The following is a 23,970-nucleotide window of genomic DNA, read 5'->3' as shown; positions in this document are numbered from 1 at the left end:
GGTTTTCATATAACAACTGAAGGTGATACATTTATCAGTGATAGCACACTGATAAATTTGGATTAACCTAATAACTACAAGGAAGCCATGGCAGGCCCCGAATCTGCTAGATGGAAGGAGGCTATGGACAGCGAGATTCAGGCCATGTATGACAATCAATTTTGGAACTTGGTTGATAATGTACCAGGCCGTAAGACAGTCGGGTGCAAATGGATCTTCAAGAAGAAGACCGGCATGGATGGGAATGTACACACATATAAGGCACGACTGGTTGTGAAGGGCTTTACTCAAACTCCGGGAGTTGACTATGATGAGACCTTCTCACCAGTAGCGAAGATTAAATCTATAAGCGTTATGCTATCCATAACTGCATTTCATGACTATGAAATATGGCAAATGGATGTCAAAACTGCTTTTCTTAATGGAAAGTTGGCTGAGGATGTTTACATGAGTCAGCCAGAGGGTTTTGTCAGTGCAGAGTACCCTAATAGAGTGTGTAAGCTTGAGAAATCCATATATGGATTGAAACAAGCATCTCGCATATGGAATCTTTGTTTTGATAAGAAAGTCAAAGAGTTTGGATTTTCAAGAAGCGGGGATGAATCATGTGTATATGTCAAAGCTAGTGGGAGTATAGTTAGCTTTCTGGTGTTGTATGTGGATGACATACTGCTCATAGGAAATGACATCTCAACCTTGCAGGAGGTCAAGTCCTGGATTGGGAAGTGTTTCGCTATGAAGGACCTCGGAGAAGCAGCCTATATCCTAGGGATAAGGATATTGAGAAACAGGAGTAAAAAACTAATAGGACTTAGTCAAAGTACCTACTTGGACAAGGTGCTGAAACGTTTCAGCATGGAGAACTCCAAGAAAGGTGACTTACCTAGCCAAGGCAATACCAAACTGAGTAAGACTCAGAGTCCGAGTACAGAAGCTGAGATAGCAGAAATGAGTCATATACCATATGCTTCTGCAGTTGGTTCGATCATGTATGCTATGACTTGTACTCGCCCTGATGTGGCCTTTGCTTTGAGCATGGTCAGCAGATATCAAGGGAACCCTGGTAAAGCTCACTGGACTGCGGTTAAGAATATTCTTAAGTACCTACGGAGGACTAAGGACTGGGTTCTTACCCTCGGTGGGAGTGATGACTTGATAGTGACAGGGTATAGCGATGCGAGCTTTCAGACCGACAGAGATAATTTCCGCTCTCAGTCGGGCTGGGTGTTTACCCTGAATGGAGGAGCAGTGACATGGAAAAGTTCCAAGCAGGAGACTGTAGCCGATTCAACATGTGAGTTAGAGTACATATCAGCAAGCGAAGCAGCGAAGGAGGCGATATGGTTGAAAAACTTCATCGGAGACCTTGGAGTTATTCCATCACTAAAGGAGCCTATGGAAATTTTCTGCGATAATGAAGGGGCGGTTGCCTTAACCAAGGAACCGAGAGATCATGGAAGATCCAGACATATCGACAGAAATTATCACTTCATATGACATCAAGTATAAGAAGAGCACCTCGTGGTGAAGAGGATATCGTCAGAGGACAACCCAGGAGATCCCCTTACAAAGGGATTGGCTAGGGTTAAGCACTTGCAGCATGCGAGGGGCATTGGGCTAAAGGACGATATTAGTTTTAATGATTAGATAAACTGAAACTTGTAATAGCTAAATTGTAATTGACATTTGATGATGAATAAAAGGAGTTTTATTTATAAGTAAAGTTACTGTCTTGTGTCAATTATTTACTATTGTTTCACTTTGCATGTTTTGACTTCCAAAATAATAAGATTTATTCAAACTATCCACAGTCGTTCATACTTTGGAAGTAGGTATGAAAGAAGACTGTCATGAGTTGGCTTGTAGGATTGTCTAAGGAGTTAGGCATTACAAAAGGTTTGCTGTACCATTCATGAGTACTTCTGAAATAAGATTTGAGTATTGGATCAACCCGCGCTCACTTGAATCACTTCATGGAATTTATTGCAAGTGATCGTGAGACGATAATATCATATATATTTCTTCAAACCTAGATATATGAGTTGTTGACTATGAGTTAGTCATGCATTGATGGCACGAAAATGCATCAGTAACTTGATGTTATAAAACGTGTCGTTGTGCATGATTTAACGTGTAGTTAGTACAAGCATATAATGTCGAAGTTTATCTGTTCCTTTTATCCTAAGAGGATTAAAAGCAATATCTTGGGCCCCTCGATGATTTTGTTTTGACCTATGTGTCGGGCCCGGTCAGAACTAAATTGATGTGTTCAGTTATGTTCTATTTCAGACAAATCGGAAATCGGGAAACAGATTGTTGGACAATAAGTATGACAATGTTCCATGTATTTGTCCACCTGATATCTTGAGAATAGAGGAGTATATGATCCCTTATCTAAAGGATATGTCACTGACTGGGTCAGAGTTGACAGCGGCTTTTGGAAGCTTACGATTGCTAAGTCGGATCCTGAAGTCACATAGGCAACTATAGTTATTAGACTTATCCAAGTGGGAGACTGTTGGATTTGGTGTCTAAGCCCATAACTATAACTGGTATGTACTTGACCCGATAGTAGCATGGTCCTTTTGGGTTGCCTTCACCGGTGCAATTTGATAGGATGGTTTTATGAGAATAAGGTTATTTACGATTTATTAATATATTATAAGTATAATATATTAATATGGTTATTTAATTAGTATTGTCCAAGAATTAATTTGGAATTAATTTTGTGGTCAAAAGAAACTAATTAAATATGGAGGGATTAATTATGCAAATCAATGATACATATAGTATGGGCTATGTGATCCATGATTATGTAAGTGGGCTAAACCAATAATATAACCCATGGATAGTCCATGGAGGTCAAACCCATGGACCATAGGAATGTGGAATGTCATGGATCATTAGGGTTTACAAAGTGTAACCCTAGCACTTGCCACAACTATAAAAAGCCCTCTCCATGCACCAAAATCGGCTACACCAACCATAGAGACAAGTAACTTATTCTCTTAGAACCTCCTCTTGCATATTGGTGTTTTTGAACCATTAGAGGCATCACACTTGAGGTGCTCAAGCTTTCAAAGGCGAAGAACTCTACCCTACTCAAGAGGTATGTATCCTAACTATGTTTTGATTATATATAGCTTCAATTGTATGCTAGCTAGGGGGAATGCTTTGGAAAAAGAAAATGCATGTATAATTAGTGAAAACATAGATCCAAAGCATTTAGGGTTGCATGTGCACTTAGGAAGTGTTATAGTGCTCAAAACCCAACAAAAAGTCCAATTTACACTTTCCTCACTTGGCCTAAAATCCGAGGCCCAATCCAATAGCACCAAAAAGCCCAATATGGCACAACTTCCTAATTGGGCCTAAAACCCATCATGAGCCTAATTCCAAGAAGGCCCAAGGCCTAGAAATGGCCCAAAAATCAGAAGGATAATGGCCCAACAGGACCCAGAACTCTTCTAGCCTAAAAGTGGCCCAAACCGAGAAAGTCAACGGAAATCAAGGATGCTGAGTACGCTCGGCATACACAGGCTTACGCCCCGCGTTCTACCTCAGTGGCCAGTACGCGTAGCGTACGAGCTCGTTACGCTCAACGTACGACACAGTTGACCACCTTCACGATTAAGTGCTTAAACGATTAAGCCATTACATCCAAGTCTCAGATCTGGTCCCTTCCCATCCATGACTTAATGGAACCCGACACTCAAAGAGAACCATAATAAGGATCCTAACACATGCATGGACCAATATAACTCATAAATATTGCAATTTTATGGATAAGGGACCTCAAAGCTGCTAAGATCTACCATACATGGCTTCTAGAGTAGACCATACTCTCAAATATGGCTTAAAGGACCCATAAATGCACAAATAAAGCCCTAAATTGGATCTAGCATAAGGAACCATCAAGTTGATAGCTTTATACCTCAAATAGCTTGCAAAGTTGATAATGATTCAGGATCTACAGGCTCAAGTCACACCAAAGCAACCTCCAAGTGTTCTTCTTCCTTCAAATCACCAAAAACACCACAAAAACTCACTTCCAAGCTCAAATCTCACACACGGAAATTAGGGTTTCATTCTTGGGGTTTAGAGAGGTGCAGGCTGGTCATAAGGAAGTCCAAAGATGTCATAAGTTGTTTAAATAGGGCACAAACCCTAAAAATTAGGATTTGCCCCTGCATAACGTATGCCCATCGTACTCCCACGTACGCCCAACGTATGTGGGTGCCTCCGTGTCCAACCCTCAAACCAGTACGCCCAACGTACTCATAGAGTACACCCAGCGTACTCGGCTACGAACCAATATTGCAAGGATTTCTAAAACTAAGGGCTTAAAGAAAAAACCTAAAATGTACAATTCTCCCCCACTTAAATCAAACTTTGTCCTTGAAGTCCTCTACTACAAATAACTATGGGTAATACTTCCTCATCTCATCCTCCAACTCCCACGTCCATTTTGAACCCTTGCGGTGCTACCAATAGACTTTCACCAACTCAACAACCTTGTTCCTCAAGGTTTTCGTCTTCCGGTCAAGAATTTATTTTAATTCAATTCTGAATGAAATTTAATTAATTTGTAAATCTCGCTAAATTATTTTGTGAATGATTAAAGTGTAAAATAGAAAATGGGATTTACATTTTTAATGGAAGAAATATAATTATATACAGTTCAAATTCACAGTGTCTAGATAAAACAAGATCAATGTAAAAAGGAAAAAAAAGAACTACAAATTTCATATATCGATATGGATATCTATTGATATATATGGATATCTATTGATATAGAACAAAATTTATAAATTGTAGTATATTTAGTTTTTTTATAGAAAACAAAGTTTAAAAATTAAAAAATGAAGTGAGTTATTTGGTATAATTCGATACATGCACATCAAATTAATTAATATACACCCTCGTCTTTGATTGTCGATCGTTTGAATTCTAATGCTCAACATTGGTTTCTTGGTTCCTTAGTTTTTGTTAGTTCTTATATATATATATATATATATATATATATATATATATATATATATATATATATATATATATATATATATATAGAGAGAGAGAGAGAGAGAGAGAGAGAGAGAGAAAGAGAGAGAGAGAGAGAGAGAGAGAAGCCATACAATTTTTTAAATTTTGGCAAATTTAATTTTTTTGACAAAAAATTTTAAAGATATATATATATATATATATATATATATATATATATATATACATATATATATATATATATATATATATATATATATATATATATATAGTTAGGTTCAAATGTTTCTCACATCTATTGTGTGCTAGAATGCACCAATAAGAATTTAGTATTAATTATACGTATATTAAATGCTATCTATACTTATAACTCATTTTTATGGAAACTAATTAAATTTGTCATTAATGTCAACAATAATATTCTTTCAGAATGAATTCATATCTAGAAGAATGAGAGTGTATTTCAGCAGAATGAGAGTGTATTCTAGTAGAATACACTCTCATTCTTGATATTCCATTCAACTTTATTGTATTTTAAGTGAGTGAGTCCTGAAACAAAATACGAACTCATATATAAAAACTTAGATGTGAATTCATTCTGAAAGAATGTTATTGCTGACATTAATGACGGATTTAATTATTTTCCATAATAAGAGAATTATAATTATGGATATCATTTAATATACATATAATTATGGAAATCATTTAATATCTATATTTATTTAACTAAATAATTATTTAATTACTAAATTCCTATTGGTGCAATCTAGCACACAATAAATGTAAGAAACAAAATAACCTAGCCCTATATATATATATATATATATATATATATATATATATATATATATATATATATAGAGAGAGAGAGAGAGAGAGAGAGAGAGAGAGAGAGAAATAGTTGACACTTTTTTTTGGCAAATTTAATATTTTTGATATATAATAAGGCTTAAAAATAAATAAATAAATGAAAAAATGAAATAGATTTTTTTTGTTATAATCTAGTAATATACATCCAACTATAAAATATGTATTATTGTCTTTGGTCGTTGATATGTGCATTCCGACGGTACCTGAATGATAGAAGATATAATATTCATATATGAATACGTATATTTATATATGAATAAGTATATACTTATTCATATATAAATAAGTACATGTCTGCTCATAAATGATTATTCATATATGAATATTGCGGTTGGTGGCGGAGGTGGTGTCGGTGACAAACGTAGCAGTGGCAGTGGTGGTAGTTGTGGTGGTGGTGGTGGCGGTGGTAGAGGTAATGAAGGTGGTGGTTGTGTCGGTGTTAGTGTCAGTGGGTGACAAAGGTTTTAGTGACAATGACTGTGACGATAACGATGACGGAGGTCGTGGTGGTGTCGTGACAAAGGCGGTTTTAGAGGTAGTGGAGGTGGTGGTGGCGGAGAAGATCGAAGGTGGTGAATTCATATATAAATCTAGTTACATTTATATTCACATATGAATATACATATCCCTGTCATGTTGGTATAACAACACGTTTTGTGGCAAAAATAAATAATTAGCTGAAAATTATTCGACAATATTCAATTTTTATTTTTCAGTTGAACTTACATATTTCTCTCTCTCTCTCTCTCTATATATATATATATATATATATATATATATATATATATATATATATATATATATATATATGGTGAGGTTCAATAGAGAACCATGATTAACCAAAGAACCAATATTTTTTTCAACTTTTAGAACTTAGTTTTTTATCAAAAAAAAAATACAGAAATTCATAACTTTTTATCCTTTTTCCAATGATATCAAATTCGATAATTTTTTTTTTCGTGAAATTTACAATGTGAATCTAATTTCACACGGTGAATCCGAAAAATATATTTAACATTCACAATGTTAAGTTATGAATTTAGATATTTTTAGTTTTTTTTTCGATAAAAAATAAGCTTTAGAACTTAAAAAAAATTTGATTTCTTGAAAAACCAATAATTATGATTCTCTATTGAATTTCTTTATATATATATATATATATATATATATATATATATATATATATATATATATATATATATATATAATTACGCTTGCATTCTTATAGATGCCGAAGCTTTAGAGTTGATACGGTTGGCAACACAAAACACATGAATAATGAATTCAGTCAATTCACATCCATCCATCCATTTCCCTCTTTTTAATCAAGTTGAAGAACAAGCCCCAAGGATCATGATGCATACCGACAATTAGTTTATATATATATATATATATATATATATATATATATATATATATATATATATATATAGAGAGAGAGAGAGAGAGGTATGTGGTGGGTGACGAGTAATGTGCAGATTGAGGGGAAATAACAAGAAAAAGGTGAACCAACCTCCCCAATTGTAAACCCTACTTGTGCCTAAACTTGCACCACAAGGTTGGATGGGGGAAAGAAAAGTGGAAGGTGAACCAAAGCCCACAAACAACCACAACCACACTCCAACTTTTCGCTTTTCATCTTTTAACTAACTTCCTACTCTATTCTTCTAGAAACTCTCACTCCTACTAGTATATATATATATATATATATATATATATATATATATATATATATATATATATATATATATATATATATATATATATATATATATATGTTTTTGAAAATTTTTTCTAGAATTTTGTTGTATGAATGGCCTAAAGGAATTGTTTAAGTTCTTAGCCTGGTAGGTGTCATACTACATTTTTACATTGTTAAGTTATTTTTTCTCTTACCCTACCAAACTAACAGGGGTTATATCATATTTTACCATACTTTTATTTAATTTTAAATATATTTAAATAATATATCAATATTATACTCTATTTTAGGGAATTAAAAACCATAAAATTTAATTTATTTTTTATAATTTTTTCATATGTTTATGATTTAATAATAATTAAAAAAAAAGGAAAAAAAGTGCGTCAAACCATAACTCGCACCAAACATACCATAATTTTCAATGGGTGTCGGTGCGGTGTTTACCGCACACCGCATTATACCGTATTGTACAATACACTGCACACCGTGTGGTCTTATGGTGGTATTGGTTTTAAAAATTTTGACCAAAAAAAAAAAATTATCGAGTTTCATGTAAATATGTGTTTTGAAAACAAATTATCTATATCACACCAATTATGTAATTAATCACAACATAATTGTTTACTAGTAAAAGAATTATAATTTTAAATTTGACTTATAATTTAATAAAAATATTTAATTATTTTTAAACTCCCAATTTACGTTATTAAAGTTATATTGAGCAAAATTCACTTGGAAATCAAACTAAAGAGGTACATCACTTTATAGCCTTTATATGGTTTGATCTTTACCATCGTGATGAGGATTAAGACGAGATCTTTTCGATTTTTTGAAATATGGTTCATTCTTGTAAAGTGATTAAATTTTCAATTATTCGTAATTCGGTTTTCAAAATGAATCACTGCTTTTTGCAAATGAACACTCCCGTTGGCTCGTTCTAACCTAGTATAACTTTGGCCGTTCAAAAAAAAAATGAATAACTATATTCTTTTATAAAGTCATAATTTAGGTGTACACATTTGTTATAAAAGTTTCTATACAAATTGAATTTTGTTCCAAGAAAACTTTATACAACTTTTGAAACGAATTGAATCTCTGGGTGAATTAAGACATGATACAAGTAATATGTAAATATGTTAATCAAGCATTATAAACATGCCAAACACATTAGCTAATACTACAATATGCTAAGAAAAGTGGAGTATCTATTGCATTTGTGAATATATACCATTGCATGCACATAACCTATTTGACTTAACCGCTAGTACTTAATTAAATAGTACACGATTATTACCTAAAATACGTAGAATTTCATATCTTATACATGATATTGTGTTAAAAGAATATCGATAAAGTGCATGACAAAGGGAAGGTTCACCAGAAACACAATGTGGGACGTTAGTTCCAACAACATAATTAAATAAATATTGGTAGTAATTTAATGCAAATGTAGTTGAAGAATTTGGAAGGCTGGCTAATTAACCTATACTATATAATTATTGACCTAAAAGTTGTTCAAAGGGATCACACTTTGTGCCTCTTTACTTTATTACCTACACCTCACCTCACTTTACACCTACTTGCACCCCATCCTATATTTTTATTTCATTGTTTATATTATTCGATTAAAAATAAAGATACCTTCATTTATCAAACGTTGAAAGTTTGGTTTTATTGATTTTCAAATCAAATTGCTATGGTTACAAACCGGATCAAACCATAAAAGCCTTAGGGGTTAGGATTAAACTAAACTAAGTTAGTAGCTTGTCAACTTTGTTTATATTCGAGTTTTATTTTGATTCTAAACAATTTTTGATCATTTCAACAAGTAAATGATCTTGGAATAAAATAGAGATAGGAATTAACTTTATTTGTAATAAATAAAATGAAATTGTTTTAATAGTGATACAAATAAGATATACTAAGAGAACATTTATCTAATAATCTCTTTTGGGGTTGGCTAAAAAGACATCCCTTTTTACCATTTAGACAACCCTAATTAATTTTGAAGTATTTTTATTGGTTGAAATTGCATTGTAGTGATCATTTATATAACTTTCTAATAATAAAATGCAGTAAACCACCATAAAATATCATAGCGGTGATCATTTTGTATGAACTAAGTTTGAATTTCAAAGATTTTAACTTAGACACATATTATAATAATAATAATAATAATAGTTTGTATTATAAAATATGAGTTTATGGTGATTTGTCTTGTCAATTTATTAAAATAGTTTTTAGCTAAATTACAATTGAAAAATGAAAAACTCTATATACGCCGAACCAAACCGAATTTTTCTAGTAGGGTTGATCGTTGATTCAAAATACCATCGAGTTTGAAGTATAGAAACTTGACTTCATGATTTTGCTCAAGAATGATATATTATATTCCTATATTCAAGGCTAGCTCCGAGATTTCGAAGGCCCTATGCAATTTAACAAAATATAGGCCTTAAAATTTGAAAAATCTAAAATTTTAAGCAAAACAATTTGCAAAATATATATATTAAAATTTTCATACAAAATAATATAAAAAAATGAAATTTGTTTCTTCTTGAAAACATTACTTCTAATATCCGTTGAAATAAACTTTTTCAATAACACCTCCATAAATAACTTTATCCAAAATATTAATTTGTTGAAATAAACTTTTTCAATAACACATCCATAAATAACTTTATCCAAAATATTAATTTCAGCAGTGGCAGTCAATTTGTAGTTTTTCTTCTTGGTTCTAGATTCTGAAACTCAAGTAGTAAATTATAACACCTCTATATTCTAAAAGAATCGTAAAATTCAGATTACATTATGTCATTATTACATTCTCATAAATCAGAAAGTAAAAATAGATTACAAAGAAAAAAAAATCAGAAATGAGAAGTTATATTACATTCTCAAAAAAGAAATACTCTAATTTGCTTTTGATGATAAAAAAAATTCTTATATTACATTCTAAAAAAAAAAAAAATAAATAAAACTCTGATATACTTTTAACAAAAAAATTATGATAAAAAATTATGAATAAAGCTTCATATTTTCGACACCTCAAGAGGGTTGCTTATGAAATTTTGATTGACTTTGATTTTCGAAACCTCAAAGCTTCTGAATTTGAGAAAGAATGAAAGAAAAAAACCTTATTTACTTCTTATAAAGAAATTATGAGGAATAAGAATACCTTTTGATTTTTTAATTATGGTTTACTGATTTTTGAAGTAAACGTCAATTTGCTTGTGAAGTTCTGATTTTTGGATTTTGAAGTAATAAGGCTTCCCGATTTGTTTGTCATTCATTGATTTTTTTAGGATTGATGAAGAAGGGAGTAAGAAAAAAGAATTAAGAACTCAAAGCTTATGAAGAAGGAAGTAAGGAGACTCTTGTTGCCATGGAGTCTAGACGATTCACTAGCCATTGAGTTTAAATGATTCAATAGCCATCAGTAATCAACGAGATGGTAGGAACCAAAGTGATGTTTACTTCTCCGAAAAAAATTATGATTCCTGCTCATCATCTTGCGTTGTTCCTAATTACTCTCACGGCTGATACATTCCTAACCTAGTACGACTTGGTCCAAAAAAATAATACACAATGAAAAAAATGGGCCCTAAATTTTAATGGGTCATGTTCATAGGCATATTTTGAACTTTCTTTGAGTCGGCCCTGCTTATATTCATGCTATCATACAAATAAATTTTGTTGGTGATATATCTTATTTCAATGGCAGTATTTGATTATTTATTGTTACATCTACATTTTCAAATAATATATATATATATATATATATATATATATATATATATATATATTAAGAAACTAGCAGGATGCTAGTAAAAGTTACATACAAATTTTAGGCCACGATAACAATTAACATATTATACAATTGTAGGGTTTTCTATGCATCTATACAAGATATTTAGGCAACGATAGCAATTAATAATAACCCTAAGTGTACATGAACCCCAGATATAGGTTTTAGTATTATAGAAACCTACTTTCATTTAAATACTTCAAATTAATTCTAAACTATTACAAATCGCTTTGCAAATTGATCTGTAATTCCTTGTTTGAGTCGTTTAATCTACTCTTTTTCAAGTTCGTTGATCTGATTCACATCAAATTTCACTCAAAATGTCAAAATAGGATTCACACTATGTCACATTCAACCTTCCAAACAGTATCGGTTCCACATCGAGAATTCCTGTTTTATTTCCTAAAGACTATGACGTTTGGGTTCTTCACTTTGAAGAGTATGTTTTAGGGATTGAAACTTATGGATCTAGCATCTAGAAAGCAATTACAAAAGGAACGCAAAAGTATTCTAAGAGGAAGGAGGAAGTTTTAACTCAAGAAGATTATGAAACTATCATTGCTGAAGATAAATTATTTGATTCTGTGGAGAAAACAAATTGCTTAGCAACTTTAAAGCTTTGAGAATCATAAGGTTTGCTCTTCCTCCTAATACTTTTTGTTTGGTTAGCTCGTATAAATTTGCAAATAGGATATGGAATACATTGAAAGAATTATATTTTGGATATGCTGATCTCACTCATTCTCTGCAAACGTCACTTCTGTCTGAATTTGGATCATTTGAGCAAAATTCTGAAGAAACTATTGAACAAACTGTTAATCGAGTTAATCATCTTTTAAGTCATATTGTGAAACATAGTTTGGAGAGGGCTCCCATTGAACAAAAAGTCAGAAGCATGAATAGTTTGAGATCATAATGGAAGTCAACTGTTTCTACTGTCAAAGCACATGAACAATTCAAGAATTACTCTCTTGCACAAACTGTTGGTATATTGAAGTCTCATGAAGATGAAGTAATGACGGAAGCAAAGTTGGTTACAAGTGTTGGTTTTTTGGCCTTGGTGACAAAAAGTGACAGTTCAAAGAAAAAGAAGATAAAAATTGTTGTGGAATATTCTGAATCTGATATTTCAGATGAAGAACTTACAAAAGAAGACAAAGTTCTGATGGTGACAAATCCAAAGAAATTCTTTAAAAAAAAAATTCATGTTTCAAAAATACAAAAACGAATCTGCTGAAAATAATCACAAGCAAGGAAGTTCAAATTCAGAAATATCAAGAAATGAAAGTTTCAAAAAGTTCAAAGAAATGATGAAAACAATGAGAAGAAGCTTCTTCGTGATTCAGGCTTTGATTGCAATTATTGTCATGGAAAGAATCATTTCGCAAAGGAATACATGTTGCGAAATCAAAATGAGAAGAAAGAAAAGGATATGGATGAAGCTTATTACATGAAGAAAATTGAAGAATGTAACACTGCATTTCAGGTTTTTCCCTTTAAGCCCTTCATTTTAGAAATCCTTGCAATATTGGTCCCTAGCCGAGTACGTTGGGCGTACTCTATGAGTACGTTGGGCGTACTAGCTCGAGGGTTGGACGCGGAGGCACCCACGTTCGTTGGGCGTACGTGGGGTACGTTGGGCGTACGCTATGCAGGGGCAAACCCTAATTTTTAGGGTTTGTGCCCTATTTAACCAACTTATGACATCTTTGGACTTCCTTATGACCATCCTCCACCTCTCTAAACCCCAAGAACGAAACCCTAGTTTCCATTTGTGAGATTTGAGCTTGGAAGTGAGTTTTGGTAGTGTTTTTGGTGATTTGAAGGAAGAAGAACACTTGGAGGTTGCTTTGGTGTGACTTGAGCTTGTAGATCCAGAATCATCATCAACTTTTCAAGCTATTTGAGGTATAAAGCTCTCAACTTGATGGTTCCTTATGCTAGATCCAATTTAGGGTTTTATTTGTGCATTTTTGGGTCCTTTAAGCCATATTTGAGAGTATGGTCTACTCCAGAAGCCATGGATGGTAGATCTTCGCACCTTTGAGGTCCCTTGTCCATAAAAATGCAATCTTTATAAGTTATATTGGTACATGCATGTGTTAGGATCCTTATTATGGTTCTCTTTGAGTTTTGGGCCCCATTAAATCATGCATTGGGGTAAAGTTGTCAACTTTACGTGTTAAGACATCATTATGGAACAGATCTGAGACTTGGACGTAATGGCTTACTCATTTAAGCACTTAATGGTGAAGGTGGTCAACTGCGTCATACGTTGGGCGTGCCCAGCTCGTACGCTGCGCATACTGGCCACCGAGGTAGAGCGTAGGGCGTAAGCCTGAGTACGCCAGGTGTACTTAGCAGCCTTGACTTCGGTTAACTTTCTCGGTTTGGGCCATTTTTGGGCTAGAAGTGTTTTGGGTCCTATTGGGCCATTAGCCTTATGATTTTTGGGCCATTGCTAGGCCTTGGGCCTTCTTTGAACTAGGTTCATGAAGGGTTTAGGCCCAATTACAAATTTTTGCCATATTGGGCTTTTTGGTGCTATTAGATTGGGCCTCAGATTTTGGGCCAAGTGAGGAAATGGTAAAATGGACTTTTACCCTGAGTGTTGGACAATCGGACTAGGATTCCAGCTATGGGATGTGGACCAATTACTGATGGGGTATTATTTGATGATGCTAGCATGGGGATTTTTCCGGATCGGCAGTCCGAACTTTATCTAAGATATTCAGCAGCAGTAGGTAAGTTTCCTCACTGTACTTGGCGGGTCGAAGGCACCAATGTCGGCCCATGGTTTATTATGATTAGGATGCTAGTTGTTTGCGTGACTCTTGCATGTATGATATTTGATGTGTATACTGGGCGGGGCCCAATGTCAGGTGGGGCCGGATAAGTATATTGTATGTTATTTGTTTTTGTGATTATTGCATGTGTTTATGTGTTTAAATGTATACCGGGCGGGGCCTGATGAATGTGATGAGGCGGGGCCCATCTCATACTTCTGACAGATCTGTTCCCAGCGGAGCTCGATGTTGGGTGGGGCCCGTTATATGTTTGATATGTATGGTATGTGGTGTTTTGGGGAATTCACCAAGCTTCATGCTTACGGTTTTCAGTTTATGTTTTAGGTACTTTTGGATCCAAGGGGAAGAGCTTGGGGTGATCGCATCGCACACACCACATTGTTCCGCATTTTATTTGACTCTGATGTAATTAGATGTTTTGGTTATACTTTTATTCTCATATGGTTTTATGAACATGTTTTGAAAGATGGTTTTAATATTCTAAAAGTTAAAATTTTTGGTCTTATCTTTTGGGACGTTACAAAGAACTTTGCGAGAATTCTAGCAAACCAACTTTGGTGGTGACAAAAGAAAATAGTGATAACAGAAACGTGGAAGTTTGGTCAACTGATTCGGAGGACAAAGAAGTTCGCAGACCAACTCATGGACATTGCTTGATGGTGAAGGATGAAAAGAATAGAGGAGACAAATGTTTCATGGTAAAAAACATAACTTCAGAAAGTCAAAGTACTTCACAAATGAAGGAACTGTTTCAGATACATGTTTTTCTGCGAAGACAGTGAAGGAGCATGTCACAGAGTGCGAAAAGATAACTAATACGGTACATTCAATTCTTAAATCTCTTGACATACCAACTTCTCGTTTTGATTTTGAATTAAGTGATTTATGTGAAACTGTTTCTGATCTTAGTGATAGTTTAAAGAGAACTCGCATAAGAAACTATAATCTTAAGGATACTCTTAGCAGTATTACCTCTAAGAATGAAGACAAATGTATGCAAATAGAAGCTTTGGAATTAGACCTTGTTCGGTCTAAAGATGATGTAATAAATCTTTAAAACGACAATAGAATTGTACTTAAACAGAGAAATATCTTTTGTCTCATAGCGAAACGTCTTTACACTAACATCACACAATTGCATATTGACTGTGAAATAGAAAAAAGTTTGCATAAAATAATTTTACCTTTCTTAGAATTACAAGAAGATGCAATTGATGTTGAATGTTATAGGTGCGAATCAATGGTATCATCAAATGAATTTGTGAGTGATTCTTACAAGGTTGGACTTGAGAAAATTGAACAATACATTAAGTCCAAAGAAAATAAAAAGATGTTAAAAGATTTTTTAACTGAAAAGGAAAAACAACAAATCAAACTCAGTTCAATGGAGAAATATAACTTGTTATGCAAGAAATTGAATTCAGAAGAAAATCTCAATTCTGAGAATATGTATGAATTTGATGAAAGAGAAATGAGTGAAATATACATTGAAGATGAAGTTGATTTTTCATCTTTTGTTAATAATACCGAGCAACCAAAAAGAAATTTGATTTTTGAAGATTCAATTGAGTTTGAACAATTTGCTCAAAATGATGGCATGAAAAATTTAGAAATTTGAACATCAGTTTTTCCAAGAACTTAGAAAACTCCAAATCAAGTTTTTGTGAAAAAGGACTAGATAAAACTCCAACATCAGAATTAACATTAATGGTCAACCTTGACAATGCAAAAGGTTGTGAAGAGTTCTTTTGGTCTAAACCAATCGACAATGGTTCCGAAACGAAAGGCTTATTAGAATTGACTTTGTGGAAAGTCAAAGGGAAATATGTTTCAGAACAAGTGAACATTGTGAAAACTTCACAAAATGAAGCTTGACCTAGTGGAACAAAAGATGTTCCAGCTGAAATTCAAAAGGAAAATGGAATCAAAAGCAATTCCAAAAATGTGAAATCTCAAAAATCTGTCGAGGAATTGAAAGCAAAAAGAAGAGAAATGAATGAAATGTATAAAAAGAATTTCATTAAAGGAAAACAATTGTGGAAGAAAAATGAAATGGATAATAATGATTTTCAATCTAAAATCAATATTCAAAAGTTTGTTGGTACGAAACAATCTTCTAATCAAAATGTTAATTCATCCAATTTTTCAAAAAGTAAATCCACGCCATCAACAAACACAAAGAATATTCAAAAGAGAAATTTGAATAAACATGATGCTAATGTGAAGCATATAAAGTAAAATTGAAAGAAGACGAAGAAAACTTTTTGGAAAATATGTCAAAACAAAGAAAAGAATTTTCGAATCGAAAAATTTCTTTTAATGAAATAAATCTTTATGATAAGAAAACTCAAGTTTCTAAAATCAAAAGAGGGTGAATAATACTTTGATTAGAAAATCATTTTGGATTGATAAAACAAAGAGTTTTCCTGCTTTCTCTTCTAAATCAAATTTCTCATCAGGGCCCAAGAAGGTTTGGGTTCCTAAATCTGTTTAATTTTGTAGGTGATTCGTGACGAGCAATTCGATTCTAAATGGTACATTGATAGTGGTTGTTCTCGTCATATGACTGGAAGGACATCACAACTGAGAGAATATCGTACTTTGAAAGATGGAGGAAGAGTGAAGTATGAGAATAATGGAACTGGAGAAATCAAAGGATACAAAATTATAACAAATGGTGAGTTCATAATTCGTAAGGTAGATTATGTAGAAGGATTATAACACAATTTAATCTGTGTTTCTCAACTTGTTGTAGGTACATGTCTTAAAGTTTTTTTTAGATGAAGAAAGTTCAGATATTATACATAAAGAATCAAAGAAAAATTTTTGAAGTCAAAAGGAAAATGAGAAATGTTTCCACTCAACTTGAACCCTACTCAAGGAAAACCTTATGTGTGTCTGCTTACGAAAACATCATCAGATGATAGTTGGTTGTGGCATATGAGACTTCCGCATCTCAAATTCAAAGACATTAATAAACTTATTCTCGTAGATTTGGTTAGAGGCTTACCTTTACTCAAATATGATAAAGAACATTTGTGTGCTGATTGTGAACTCAGAAAGCAAAGTAGAAAAAATCATTCTTCAATCATGAATACCAAGATTATCGATCCATTTGGAATTAATACATATGGATCTTTTTGGGCCATGTTTTATTGAAAGCATTGGCAGTAACATATACATTTTAGTTATTGTTGATGATTTTTCTCGTTTTACTTGGGTATTTTTCTTAAACTGAAATCCGAAACCTCAAAGAAGATGATTGATTTTATCAAGCAAACTGAGCTACAATTGCGAAAGCTTGTTCGGAAGATACGAAGTGACAATGGAACAGACTTTAAGAATCATGTTTTTGATGAATTCTTAACTAACAAAGGAATCAGTCACAACTTTTTATCTTCACATACTCCACAGCAGAATGGTCTAGTTGAAAGACGAAATCGTTCCCTATGTGAAGTTGCGAGAACCATATTATCTTTTGCAAAATTGTCATTATATTTTTGGGCTGATGCAATCACAACTACTTGCTTTACTGAAAATTGTTCTTACATCAATAAACGCTTTTTGATAACTCCTTACGAAATCTTGAATAATAGAAAGCCTAACGTGAAATTCTTTCATATTTTTGGTTCCAGGTGTTTCATTTTTAACTCCAAAGAACATCGCAACAAATTTGACAGGAAAGAAGATGAAGCAATACTTTTGGGATATTCTTTGAGCTCCAAATCCTATCATGTTTTAAATAAGAAGTCAAAGAAAATAGAAGAAACATATTATGTTACTTTTGATGAAAAATATGTGAAATCAATTCCAAAAGAAGTTGTTCAAATAGGAGAAATTTTTCCTCAATCTTGCAACTAAACAATTTCTCTTTTAAATCTTTATGAGGAATTTCTAAATTTGTTTGATGAACCTAAAAATGCGATATCTTCTGAAAATAAAGCAACTTATAATCATGATGATGAATTGCTAAAATTAATTGACGAAACATTTCAAAATGTTCATACTTTAGAAGAAAATGTTGATTCTACTTTTTGTCCTGTTGATGGGGAGAGTAGAGAAACTTTTAATTCTCCAATAATTGAAAATATTGCACACTCGACTAAAAGAAATATTAATGATTTTGTGCAGGGGGAGAGTTCAAATCCAAATTTCCAGGGGGAGAGTTCAATTCCAATTTTTCAAGAAGAAAAATTTCAGAAATTGAATCCGATGCACAATCAGATGTTGAAGAAATCAATGTTGAGTTAAATCTTGAATATGATCTAAACTTTCCACCTTTGACAAAATGGACTCGAGATAATCCACGAACTCAAGTCATTTGTGATACTTTTTTAGGGGTTTTGACTCGTTCGCAACAGAAAGAGAAACAAGCATCTTTGAACGCTAATCAAGAACTTTGCATGTTTAATTCTTTTGTCTCTAAAATCGAACCTAAAACTGTTAAAATGGATTTTGATCATGCGGATTGGGTAAAGCCTATGCAAGATGAGTTAAATGAATTTGAGCTCAACAAGGTTTGGAGATTCATTCCAACTCTAGAAAATGCATCAGTTGTTGGTTTAAAGTGGGTATTTCGCAACAAAATGGAAAAAGAAAGTAATGTGATTCAGAATAAAGCACGACTTGTAGTCAACGGATAATTTCAAGAGGAAGGAATTGATTATGAAGAAATATTTGCTCCCGTAGCAAGACTAAAGTCAGTTTGCATATTTTTGGCTTATACTGCTCACAAAATTTTTGAAGTATTTTAGATGGATGTGAAGTGTGCATTTCTCAACGGAAAACTGGAAGAAATGGTCTATGTTGAACAACCTCCAGTTTTTGTAAATGAGAAATTTCCTGATCATTGTTATGTGCTAGATAAAGTAGTGTATGGTTTGAAGCAAGCTCCGCTTGCATGGTATGGTTTGAAGCAAGCTCCACGTGCATGGGTTCAATTAACTTTTTCCTTGGTTTAAATATTAGATAGAGTTTAGAGGGCATATTAATCAATCAAGAAGCATTCATAAAGAATTTACTTGCTAAATTTGGTATGAATGGTGACTCAAAGGTTAAAGTTTTGATGATGTTTGGAACAAAGTTCACCCCCTCACTTGATAAACATGCAGTAGATCTTACATTATACAGACAAATGATTGGTTCTTTATTGTATCTAACATCTAGTCGCCCTGACATTATGTTTTGCAGTTTGCTATTGTGCGATATTTCAAGCGAATCCACGCAAACCACACATTATTGCTTTAAAGAATATTTTCAGATATCATCGTAAGACTACTTCTCTTGGATTATGGTATCCTTCTAACTCTAGATTTTTTGTTAAGACATACTCTGATGTTGATCTTAGAGGATGTGGTCTTGATCGCAAAAGTACATCTAGTGGATCTCAGTTCGATGAAAAATTAGTCAGCTGGAAATCAAAGAAACAAACATGCGTATCTTTATCAACTGCAGAAGCTGAATATATTGAAGCAACCTCGTGCACTTCGTAAATTATCTGGATACAAAGTCAGCTTAAAGACTACGTGTTGTGACATGCTCTACAGGGGATTGGATGTTGGTTGATGGATCAGTTCTGGGAGTTTTCTTGAGAGCACAACATAGAAGAACCGTTAGAGGACGACCGGGTGTTCTCCCGGGATGTCGCTCCGACGATCAAGTTAGTTTTCTTAGAGAGAGAGAGAGAGAGTTTAGGGTAAATTCTGTGAGGAAGAAGACGGATCCCTTCCTTGAGCCGGAAGAGATCCTTTTATACCTGTTACTAATGGATCGTGGGGACCCTGTCCAGTGGGTGTGAGACGTGGCCTCCTCTTACTGGGAGATATATGCCCATAATAACTAACTGCTAGGTGACGTCAGTTCTGGGCGTCATCAAGCTCTTTGTCACGACCTGATTGGTCGTAAGTGAATGAGAGGATCACGTGGAATATTCTTTCCTCGTGAGGGAAAGCGAACCGTCATCCCGGTGCTGGATCACTTAGGCCAAGACCGGCCCCCGGCCAAGGTCCTGGCTTGATAACATCCCATTTATGCTTTCCGTTAAGTTTAACGTGGCATTACATAGTAATGTTAACAAGTCCCTTATACCAGTAGGCTTTTGCGTTAATGAAGTAGCAGAGTCGTTATGGTTTACTCACAGACACGTGGTGAGCTGCTATCGATAGCTTATGTGGTTGACAGGGCGAAATTGTCGTTCTTCGGCGGTTTCATCATGAAAACGGTTCACTGGCGTTCCCTCCTTACTTTCTGCCTTTCTATTTTTGCCTTCTTTCCCCAAAGAACCCTTTCGACCTTTTCTTCGCATTCTTCCATGACTATCGCACGTTATTTGGGAAAGGATCTTACTGCCGAGGAATGGGAATCTTTTCAGTTTCGATTTGGGTTTGTCCCCGAACATGGGGTTCAAATTGTTGGATAAGGTGTCTAAGTCCATAATTATTTCTGGTATGTACTTGACCCGACCCGGCATGGTCCATTTGGGTTGCATGGCATCATGCATTTGGATAGACTAAATGAGAGAAATAACACTTGTGGTTTATTAATATATTATAAGTTCTAATATATTAATAGTATTATTTAATTAGTATTGATCAAGAATTAATCTAGGATTAATTAAGTGATCAAAAGATGACTAATTAAATATATGGGTTGATCATGTAAATCATCCATAACTTGTATAGTGGGCTAAAAGGCTCCATGGATAATCAAGTTGGGTTAAACCCATTGAATGCTCCATGGAGGCTCCATGGGAGTTACAAACCCATGGGTCATGGAAATGAAGAGTCATGCCACATTAGGGTTTACATGGTGTAACCCTAGATGTGACACACTATATAAGCAACATGTTCTCCACCAAAATCGGCGACAATAAGAAACAAGAGGGCTAGAGCCGATTTTGCAAGTGTAAGATTCTCTCAAAGTTTACTCCTTTGCATTTGGTGTTGTGTGAAGCATTTGAGGCATCACACTTGGGGTGCTAGGCTCACAAGGTTTCAAGGATCATAAGCAACAACAAGGTAAGTTATTCTATCTTTCATGCAAGTTAAAATTTGTTCCCCATGTATGCTAGATAGGAATATAATCTTGGAATTCAACTTTGCATGATAATTAGACAAACATAGATCCAAGGTTATTAGGGTTGCATGTACACTTAGGAAGTGTTAGAATGCTCAAAACCCATCAGTGGTATCAGAGCCTAGGTTTGCTTGTTTGTTTGTTTTTTTTTTGTGCAAACAGCTTGAAAAAAAATCGTTTTTTCTGTTTTCTGCTCGTATGAAAGTTTGCACATTTGTTGCTGGAAATGGACTAGAAACATTGCCCTAAACTGTTTTGATGTTTTAAAGCTTGTTTTAGATGGTGTAATGTTTATGCTAATCCATTTACAATGGCAATTATTAAAATTACAAGTTTTTTTAAGTGTAATTTTTGATTCTTGAAAGTGTTCATATTCATGTTCTTGAACTTATGAAGATTAGATGATCATAGGAATTGTTTGTAACCTTCATGGTAGTTTAATTCATGATCATAATGTGTTTTAATGGAGTCCATAACTTGTCCTCAAGTTATGGAAAACCAAAAGTCTCACTTTTATTAAAGCCATTAAAAGAACACAAGAGTTATAAAAATGAAGAGTCTTCATTTTTATTACTCAATTAATTCATAAGTTATAAGAAATGAAAAGTTTTGGAAGTTTAAAAAACTTGCCCTCAAGTTTTGGAACATGTAAAGTCTTGATTAAAACTTTAGTTCCAACCCTTAGAATTTTAAAAGTTAAAATTCAACCCTTATACTTTATAATATTATAAGTTACTAATATATATATGTATAACGTCAAGTCATCTTACCGCTAGTACGCCTCATTCACGAAGCCGGTCTATAAGGGGGGTATAAGGTTGTTGCCTATAAAATGGCAACTTAATGGGTGTCCACTCTCACCCACCGCTTCCTTGATCGGTGGAGGGTCGTTAGCCGAACGGGTAAGACAAGGACTTATAAATTCTCATTAAAAGTATGATGAATATTATAAAGTAACTAAATGCTTTTATTAAATTCCCAATCTTAGTTACTTTAGGAAAATGTGAGTAAGGTGCTAATCCATGAAATTACACTTTACACTTTGTTTAAGTCGTTGGTGGAGCGTGTGTGGTTAACCGGCACACTAACTAGGACTTAACAAGGTAGGTAAAGGGTGACTTAAGGTTTACCATAGCATCGGTGGAGCGTGTGTGGTTTACCGGCACATCGATTGAGTGATAAACCTTGAGGGTACCAAGTGATTTGCATGGTTACTTCACACCTCGTTTTGTGATCCTCGGTATCCCAATCACAAAACTTGGAGGGCACACTCGAGATTGAAACATGCCTTTGAAAATTGAATCTCAAAAGAATCTAGGAATTTCTAAGAACCAATTAAAAACCTAATATTTATATTTCGTTTTTCATGGTGGAAATTGGTGAATCGTCATTCACCTACCTTTCAAATATGTTATAGCTTGGATTACGGCATACCTCTTCTAAGTTATAATATATTGTGATTGGATTCTAGCCTTAATATTACATTTGGGTGTTTTATTAAGGACTCTCTTAATATCTAAACTAATCTTGTTCTCTTCTTTCAGATGTCTTCAAACAATGCTGCTTCTGGCTCTAATCCTAATGGCTCCTTTACCCTTATGAACTTGTGTGGGAAAGTCACTTTTGATGGATCCAACTTCAATGAATGGATCAGAAACATCAGGATGATTACCCGCTATGAGGACAAAGAATATGTCCTTGACAAGGAGCTTAAGGAGATTGATGAGACCACTGCAACTCCCCATGAGATCGCTGACTTCCGGGCACATGAAAGGGATGCTACAAAAGTGGCATGCATCATGTTGGCCACCATGACAGCGGAACTCCAAAAGTCCTATGAGGACTTCTACCCTTTTGAAATGCACCAAGATCTGATGGAAAGATACCATCAAAGTGCACGACAAGAGAGGTATGAAATCATATGCTCTATCATAACAACCATGATGAAGGACGGGGAATCCGTCACGAGCCACATGCAGAAAATGCAAAGGTATGTGGATCGGTTGCTGAAGCTTAATGTGAACTTCCCTGAGGAGCTTGCAATAAATATCATTTTGCACTCCTTACCATCGTGCTATGATCAATTCCGCATGACATATCACATGAATAAGGAAGAGGTCACACTCAGAAAACTTTTGGGACTCCTCAAGACCGCAGAAACAGGTCTTAAGGGTAAGTCGGTTGTTAACACTCCTACTCCAAACTCCGCCCCGATTTTGGCAATCGGGAAAGGTAGAGGGTAGAAGAGGAAGAGCTCTTTGAAGGGTACCAAGGCTAGGACCCTTGATGGCTCTTCTTCAAGTGGAACCAAGAAAGGTTTTGTCACTCCTTCTTTTGACCCTAAAGAGGCTGAATGCTTCTATTGCCATGAAAAGTCACATTGGAAGCGGAACTGCCCAAAGTACTAGCAAGATGTGAAGGATGGGAAAGTTAAACCCAACCATGCAGGTATTTACACTATCTTATCTAATAACTCACCCCATTCTAACTCTTGGGTCCTTGATACCGGTTGTGGTATTCATATCTGTTCTGATTTGCAGGGACTAAGAAGAAGTGAGAATGTGGAGCGTGGAAGAATAAACTTAATCATGGGGAATAAGAAAGCTTTAGCTGTCACCAAGATTGGAGTTTATACTTTATCGCTAAGTAGTGGGTTTAGTTTAGATTTGAATAAATGTTGTTATTCACCAGAAATGGCAAGAAATATT

This window comes from Lactuca virosa, chromosome 3 (genome assembly GCF_052849685.1).
Source record: "Lactuca virosa cultivar CGN04683 chromosome 3, Lactuca_virosa_CGN04683_v6, whole genome shotgun sequence".
Taxonomy (NCBI): domain Eukaryota; kingdom Viridiplantae; phylum Streptophyta; class Magnoliopsida; order Asterales; family Asteraceae; genus Lactuca; species Lactuca virosa.
The sequence above is the reverse complement of the archived record's forward strand: the minus strand, read 5'-3'. Positions refer to the sequence as shown.